The sequence below is a fragment of the Sceloporus occidentalis genome, unplaced genomic scaffold (assembly GCF_023333645.1).
Source record: "Sceloporus occidentalis isolate IW3139 unplaced genomic scaffold, rSceOcc1.0.p SCAF_101, whole genome shotgun sequence".
Classification (NCBI taxonomy): Eukaryota; Metazoa; Chordata; class Lepidosauria; order Squamata; family Phrynosomatidae; genus Sceloporus; species Sceloporus occidentalis.
The window spans coordinates 148,696-157,477 of NW_028317081.1; positions in this window are offsets into that span (position 1 = coordinate 148,696).

Genomic DNA, 8,782 nt, shown 5'->3' on the forward strand with positions numbered 1-8,782 from the left:
CTCCTAGTATTACTTATCCTTCCAGGAAATGCATCAGATATGCTGGATTTTAAACGTTTTGAGTTCTTCTGTATCAGAAAATTATGTATTTTATATTTTTTGATAAGAAACCACAGTTTGCATTGAACTTTTTATTATGAACCCTAATAGTTTTCTTCCAATTGTCTCCCGGATCTTCGGGAAGCTTAGGTTAGAATAGTTCCGTTTCAAAAATGTATTAAAATGATAAGAATTTATTAGATTTTGTAGCCTGTATTCAGGAGAACATACATCCTAGTTACTATAGCAGTACTAGTAATATTCTAGTAATTTTATTCATACAAATTGTAATGAAATCTGATTTTTTTCTTGTACTTTTTAATTATTCTTCCTAAGCGTGCCGCCTTAACTGATGTAAATCAGGTTCCTTGTCTAAGTTATAGGAAATGGTGGACTGCACAGTACATTATGAACCGTACGTTATCATTCGTAGACATCAGTAAGAATATTCACACTAGACCTACCGTCAATGTCTATCTTAAGGGATACATATGTATACGGGGCAACTATATCCAATGGGCAAAGCTGGCTCAATGGGAATTCCATCCCAAAGCTCCACCACAAGAACAACCAAAACATCTGAGATGTAAATATTATTGAATAAAGGATCATTAGCATGATGAACGTATTAATCTAATAGGGGTGAAAGTCTGCACATAAAGCCAGCCATTCAGTGTAGCTTTCACTTTATAAAACAGCAGAACCAACATCATGACCATATCTGGGTCCACCCAACACTGACAAAGAAGTCAATTCTCGGTGTGATAATAGACATGTGGAACTGCAACATGATACAGTGTATGTCTTGAACATAAGGCTGGGCAAACTGGTGTGGCCTGAAGCCTAATACCTGACTTGTCAGGGGTGGAGGACTCATGGGCATCCACAGTAAGGAAAAGGAAGGGGCACTTGCCACCCCTAGAATTTTCTTGATAATGCCACCCTATTCTGTATATGCCATGCCCCATGGATAGGGGTAATATTTTGCACCTCCCTGGAAAAATGCCAACGGTGCCCATGATAGGAGCCAAGCTGGAAGCAGCTGAAAGGTCTCCGTACCGATCATGATCACCGAGATATCTAGCAGGTCCCCACGAATGGCTAAATGCGATCACAAAAAGGTAATTTATTGCTCTGGGCTAGCACGGGGTTACAGAATATGTCTCATTTACGTATATATATTATCTGTTGGACCAAAATGATAATTACTCCGACAGCCTAAAAGCCATTGAAAGCTCCCTGTCAGACAAGAAGCCTTTATTTATAGTCACATAACCCAGCAAGGAAAGCGATTCTAGGTTAATTAACCGGACACACAACGCATTCTCGCCAATTCATCGCAAGTATTCACAAACAAATGTGATATGGCAATGTGTAAATATTATGTTTGATCCAGATATGCCATGTTAACCAGTTTAGACAGTTTTTAAAAGAAAAAGACATCTTAACTTTAAAAAGCACTTCTGCTTACAGATATAAAACAGAAATTTCCGCGGTTGACATGGTAAATATCTGTAACTGACCTTTTCTGAGGCTACTAACTCAAGCACCGAAATATTAATATTCTTATAATAAAAAAAAAGAACAGAAAGTTTGTAAATTCAGATGGTTTTATCCCAAGTATGTTAAGACTCCACATTAACCTCTTAAATGCTATGCTATTAAACTTATCTAGGTGTATCTGCAATGTATAGGACTAAAACCAGACTGGCAATAGAATGATGGCTGAGCTTTGTGCAGCGCTGCGGAATATGATGGCGCTATATAAATCAATAAATTACAATGACATTTTTTTCGTTTTTCGTTCCGTTAAGTTGGGCCGCATATTAAAATTATTTTGGACGTAACCACCTTAAGTTTTGTTCAGAATGTTCCCGGTTCACTTTTGTGGACTCTAAACGTATAAAAATATTTTTTATTGTTTATATTTATATTTATTGCGTAATTTCATTTTATTTTATAATACGGATAAATCACTAAGACAATGTTAACACCCTGTTTGGTATACTGAGCATTCATCAAAGATATTATTTTATTATTTTCAAGTAGCGTATTTTTTATAAATTGGATTAAATGGCAGTTCTATTTTCTGCCTACTGCTCTGTTATTTTATATGGGAATCATTCTTTTTTTATTATTCACATATGGAATATCTCAAATTTTTTTAATCCAAATTAAAAACCAAAATAATTTCACGTTGCATCATTATATTTAAAAAAATATATATATACCTTTTTTTTTACTGAAGTCATATTAATTCTATTGATACAGACCCCTCCGAAACATTCAGGTCCTATTAAAGATAAATACAAAAGGGGCTTTTTGTCTAAAAAGAATAAAGTGATTTGGGGCAAAAGTCTGAAACACACTTATCGCTATAGCAAAAGCAGGAGCATCGCATTGGTTGCTATGGTGATAAAAACCCCATTATAATTGCTACATCTTGCCCTGATCGCAGCCAGATGAGTTGTACCTGTGCGTCATATCATGGACCCCCCATCATTACAGGGGTCCATTTGTTTCCGTATACGTATTTATTAAACATAATTGACATTCTTCTAATGTGATGTTTACATTGTATTTCCCATTGTTTCTCTACATTATAAAATGTATGCGGAAAAACATATTGTTGGAGAAATAAAAAAGTTAAGGAATTCCAAAGTTTCATCTTTGCCCTTTTATTGACATAACGTCGGTCGATGCCTCTGTTCCAAACCGCCTTTCGGGTTTTAATGGATGAGTCTGTAAAGAGATCCCACAAGTTAAATGGCGATTAAGGTTCTAATGGCAGGTTACAGAGCACTTGAACGCAAGTATTGTAACCTAGATCGTTAAGACATCGTGTTGTCTTAAAACTAAATCTGGAACTAGAGGATCGGAAGCTCAGATGCAATGTAAGAAGGTTTAAGTTCACCGAGAGGGCAGTAGAAGAGTGGAACAGCATCCCGGCAGATGTGGTAGAGGTTAATACAGTGGGGGAGAGGATTTAATTTAAACATGCATGGGATAGACATAAGGCTCAGGACCAAGGACTGACTTTATGTTTGTCACCCCATTCCCTAAAGATTGTAAGCTTGCGAGCAGAGCCTCTCCACCTAATGTATCGGTTTGTCAGTTCTCGTCTTGTCATACCCCTTGAATATACGGTAAATTGCCGGCGCTATGTAAATAAAAGATCATAATAATAATTAAAAAAGAACAGTGCTTTTTCTGTTTGAGAAATTGATCCCGTTCCCTATGCTGACGTAAACCGAGGGGTTGTGTACAAAAGGTCATTGTGGTGCAAAGTTTGAAAAGTTGTCTTATCTCCATAGCAACTGATGCAATGTTCCTGCAGATTGGATCAGTTTCTATACATGAGCCTCTAGGCATCTCTACACGATCAGCTCACATCTTTAGCTCAGCTCGGAGTCCTTCCGTAAAGAAACGCTGCTCCGAAACGATCTTGGTAATTGTTACGCTTCGTAAATCCATCTTAAATGGGTCCTGAAACACAGTCGCTGGTCTTTGAAGTGCTCAGTATGAAGATGAAAGTCATGTCTAGCCAGACCATGCGCGGAATGCACTGAATGCCAGAAATTAAGACTTTGGACTAACAAACGCCCTGTGAGCCATAAGACCGAGCTTGCAATCTGACTATCAGCCAATAGATGATGTCATTTTACTTTTTTCCCTGTTTTTCGACGGCTAACACGGTACAAACCTTTTGACCATTTCGTTATAGTCATAGGGAATATATATAATACCTGTTGCAAAAAGTTTCGTAAGTAGTAAAAGTTACATATATTTGTGTGTCACGCATCTACTCGCCTACCCATGATGCTCTGCTGTTTGGGAAGCTAGTTCTCGTGGCCTGCCGCCTGGCACACCGGGAAGATGCTCGAGCGGCAGACCCGGCGCTGAGCCTTTGGCCAGCGTCTGGAAATGCCTGGCCACACACACTACATGAGCATAAAAAGGTAGAGCGTATCCAGCAATGAGGTCAAGAGGTGGCCGCTGGATTTAAAGTGCCAGGACCACCGTGACATCGCCAGCCCTGCCTGGAAGCCACTTGCAGATTGCAACATGGCACGATTGCATAACGCTGACGGGGCATGCAGTGTAATGACGTCAATATTTATGCCGCAAATGGCATCCAACGGCCTTACGCAAGCCATGTATTGGCACAAAAACAGCTAAATGCTCGTGTATTTGTGACAATACTCTGGCTTTACATACGGCGTGTCTGATGGCAGCTCACGCTAACACCCTCCGTAGTGTCAGCACTCTGGCGACACACAACTGTAGCGAATGCTGGATTTAGTGCATGCAAATCACACGGGGGGGAACGGGAACTAACGGACAAACCGGGAACTAACGGACATTCGTGCAAAACTTCACGGAATTCCTGCTCTTCTGCGGCGAGAGACAAAAGCCTGCTCAACACCCATTCCTCACAATCCAAATATCACACATGCCGGTTCCCTGTTACTTTAGCCATAACGCACTGGACGTTCTGTCTAACAAAGCTAGTGAATACCAACTCCCTCCATGTTTTTGTTTAGTTTAGATAATTTAATTTTTTTGATGAATATTTGCTGATATCACTTAAAAGCGAACTTGTGTGGTGTGGCCGTTTTCACCTGATACAATGTCTCCAGCCGTGCAATATGTCGAAATTATGTGGGGTCCGGAAAACATGGCCGACGCGGTCACCCTACTTCCACGGTATCTTTGGATTCTATTGTTTAGTTTTTTTTGTTATTTGAACATTTATTAATATAGTTGCAGTTCCCAGGTACAGGTGCTGAGCCGATGTACAAAGTAATATGGATACCCCAAAATAGGACTGTGTACCAAAAAACATCTTTATTCAAGTTGCCCCAGAAAACGGCGCTCGCTTTACTATTTGATTGTCTTAACATATGTAGCTACTGCCCCCGTGTGGCGCCAGGTGGAATTGCCATAGTTGTAGATACATCCTCATAGAAAGCCCTATGTCCGGCTCCACATGGGCAGAGTGGGACACTTTTGATTTAGTGGGTGTGGTCGGGGCGTGGCTTTATCCAGGCATTTAACCCCTTAATGACAATTGCCGGTCCTGGCACGGCACGGAAAAGCATGTGCTTTACGACAATTGACGTGCCAGGACCGGCACGTCTTTAAACGGGTGCAGAAAGCGATCTACTATCGCTTTCTGCACCCAAAAAGCGTTGCTGAATGCCTCGACCTCGAGGCATTCAGCAACGCCGCGATCGGCACGAAGGGGCCATCTCTGGCCCCTCCACGGGGCGTCAACATCCGCCATACTTTGTATGGCGGCGGACGCCCGTTTTAAAAGCGTTTAGGAGGCGATCGACGATCGCCTCCTAAACTTAAATGGTGTCGCTGGAATGCCTCGATCAGGAGGCATCCAGCGACACCAAACACTAACCTTTTGATGGGCTGTGACCGCTCCGGAGAGCGGTCACAGCCGCAGCTGCCGGCAATCTTCGCCATCAAGGAAGATGGCCGCCGTCCTGTAACAGGAACCACAAATTTTAAAAGTTCGCTAGATAGTCCAGACCATCTAGAGAACTTTGGCTCCACTTGCAGGTTGAATACAGGTACTGCATTCACCATGCAAGTCAATGGAGCCCAGCTTTCTAATCACAGTGTGATTAGTAAAAATAAATTAAAAAATAAAATAAAATTAATAATAATTAGAAAAAAATAGTAAAAAAACAGTAAAATGTAAAAATCATTTCCCACTGATGTCACTATCAGGGGAACCTCCAAGTTGAAAAAAAATGTTAAATTTTTTTTTAAAAAAAATAAAAAAAATATATATATATATATAAAAAATATATTTTTGTGAGCAAGTCCTAAAATTAGCATATTAGCTTAAAACAATTCTCGCATGGAAAGAGTTAAAATACTGGCATATTAAATGCCCGTGGGGTGTCTACTTTTAAAAAATGGATGATTTGATGGGGTAAATTGAATGGGCCAGGTTCAACAACGTCCCAATTAACACGGGGGGGAGGATGACCACACATCTAATTTCCAATTAGAAAAATGCACACGTACCAAATGTGGCCTTTTAGTTCCCCCCAAAAATGACACACCCATGCATGTGGGGTATCACTGCACTCAGGAGATGTTGCTGAACACATTATGGGGTGTCGTGTGACAGCGGCATATACCAGGAGCTGTAAATTCATACATAAAGTAGGTGTGTGTGGGAAAAATACACACACAAAAATATTACTGCAAACTTTGAAAAAATGCTGGTGGTAAAATATGTGCATGCAAAGAGTTAAAATACCAGCATTTAAAATACCCTGTGGTGTCTAGTTTTGAAAAATATATGGTTTTGTTGGGCACACTGAAATGGCCTGGCTCAAAGATGTACCAAATAGGGCATGGGCAGTGGATCCCAAATGCCAAAGTTCAACATTGAAAAAAGCGCATGCCCCAAATGTGGCCCTTTTGCCCCAAAACAGCCAGGCAAAATCATTCATGTGAGGTATCGCTGTACTCAGGAGATGTTGCTGAACACATATTGGGGTGTTTTGTGATAATGACATATACGAGAACATTTTAATTCATACCTGAATTAAAATGTGTGTGGAAAACCAAATGCAAAAAAATGACTACCACAAAGTTTGACAAAGACTGGTGGTAGATATGGTGCATGGAAAGAGTTAAAATACTAGCATTTGAAATACCCTGGGGTGTCTAGTTTTCAAAAATATATGGGTTTATTGGGCACACTGAAATGGCCCGGCTCAAAGATGTACCAAATAGGGCATGGGCAGTGGATCCCCAAATGCCAAAGTTCAACATTGAAAAATGCACATGCCCCAAATGTGGCCCTTTTGCCCCCAAACAGCCAGGCAAAATCATTCATGTGGGGTATCGCTGCGCTCAGGAGATGTTGCTGAACACATATTGGGGTGTTTTGTGATAGTGACATAAACTAGAACATTTTAATTCATACCTGAAGTAAAATGTGTATGACAAAACAAATGCAAAAAAATGACTACCATAAAGTTTGACAAAGACTGGTGGTAGATATGGTGCATGGAAAGAGTTAAAATACTAGCATTTGGAATACCCTGGGCTGTCTAGTTTTCAAAAATATATGACTTGATGGGGTAAATTGCATTGGCCGGGTTCAAAGATACCCGAAATGGCACATGAGGGGAAGAATTACCAGATTTGGAAAAAATGGCTTTGAAATAGCAAAACGCTACCTGTACTTATTGCCCCATAATGGGTAGAAAAAAGCAAAAAAACATAAAAACATTGGGTATTTCTAAACTCAGGACAAATAGTAGAATCTATTTAGCAGGTTTTTTCATTACCTTTTATAGCTGAGTAAAAGATTTTTCAACTAAAAGTTAGAAACAGTCATTTTTTTCTAAATTTTTCACCATATTTTATAATTTTTTTAATAGTAAATAATATGATACAATCAAAACAATGTCATCTAAAGAAAGCCCTTCTTGTCCTGAAAAAAACAATATCTAATGTGTGTGGGTTCAGTAAACGGGAAAGAAGAAAATTACAGCTAAACACAAGCAGCGCAGAAATGTTAAAAAGGCCATTGTCACAAAGGGTACAAAAAGTAAAATCAGCCTTTGTCTCGAAGGGGTTAATGTGACTTTGTGATTTATTGATTCAAATAATAATATTGCATGGTATTTATTTCTGTTTCATTTATTTACTTGCTGCTGTTTCTATGCACAGTATTGTAACTTTTAGGGCTGTAGAGCTCTGAGATGATTGGCATTGGAATTGTAGCATACTTAGTACATAACTCTCCAAAACAGCGCGTCCTGCGATCTATGGACCCCTTCCAGATCTGTAGGGAAATAAATTTACGTCAGCATCACCCAGTAACTCATTGGCTGTCAGTATAGGGATGTACCCCCATGCGCTGCTACGTACTGGCACAACGTCTCCATCTCCCACACCAAAGATGGCGATGGAGGAATCCGGTTGTAGTTACGTCAGCAAAGCGCCGCCCCGTTGTCATGGTTTCCTATGGGCCGCTATTCTCCGTTGCTATAGTGATGCGTCCTGTGTGTTGGAGCCTCGTGGATTCGTTCGTGGACCGCGAATTTTTACCCGTGTGCCGAGTTTGAGAGGTATGATTTCTCATCAACATAATCAGTAGTGAATGGCGAGAGGAAAAACTAGGATAAATGGCACAATATTCATCCAGATTCCACACAATATACTCACATATACACACAGAATATATATAACACATACATATACACACATTATATATATAACACACACACATATACACACAGTGTATATATATATATATATAACACACATATACACACAGTATATATATATATATATATATATAACACACATATACACACAGTATATATATATATATTTATATAACACACATATGCACACAGTATATATATATATATAACACACACATATACACACACAGTATATATATATATATAACACACACATATCCACACAGTATATATATATATATATATATATATATATATATATTTAGGATTACTTCAGTCTGCTGCTTAGAATTTTCATACCCACTGCTCAGAGTGATGGGGGTGGTAGTGCTGTAGATGAATAATAAACCATTTAGAGAGAAAAGAGCAGTTGTTATTTTTCTGAGCACCGCGTTAAATTCTATCAACTGGACGAATAAAGAGAACAGAGTCATTTTACTGAAACCTTTTCTCTATGAACATTGAATTCCCGTTTCCACATTTACCATATA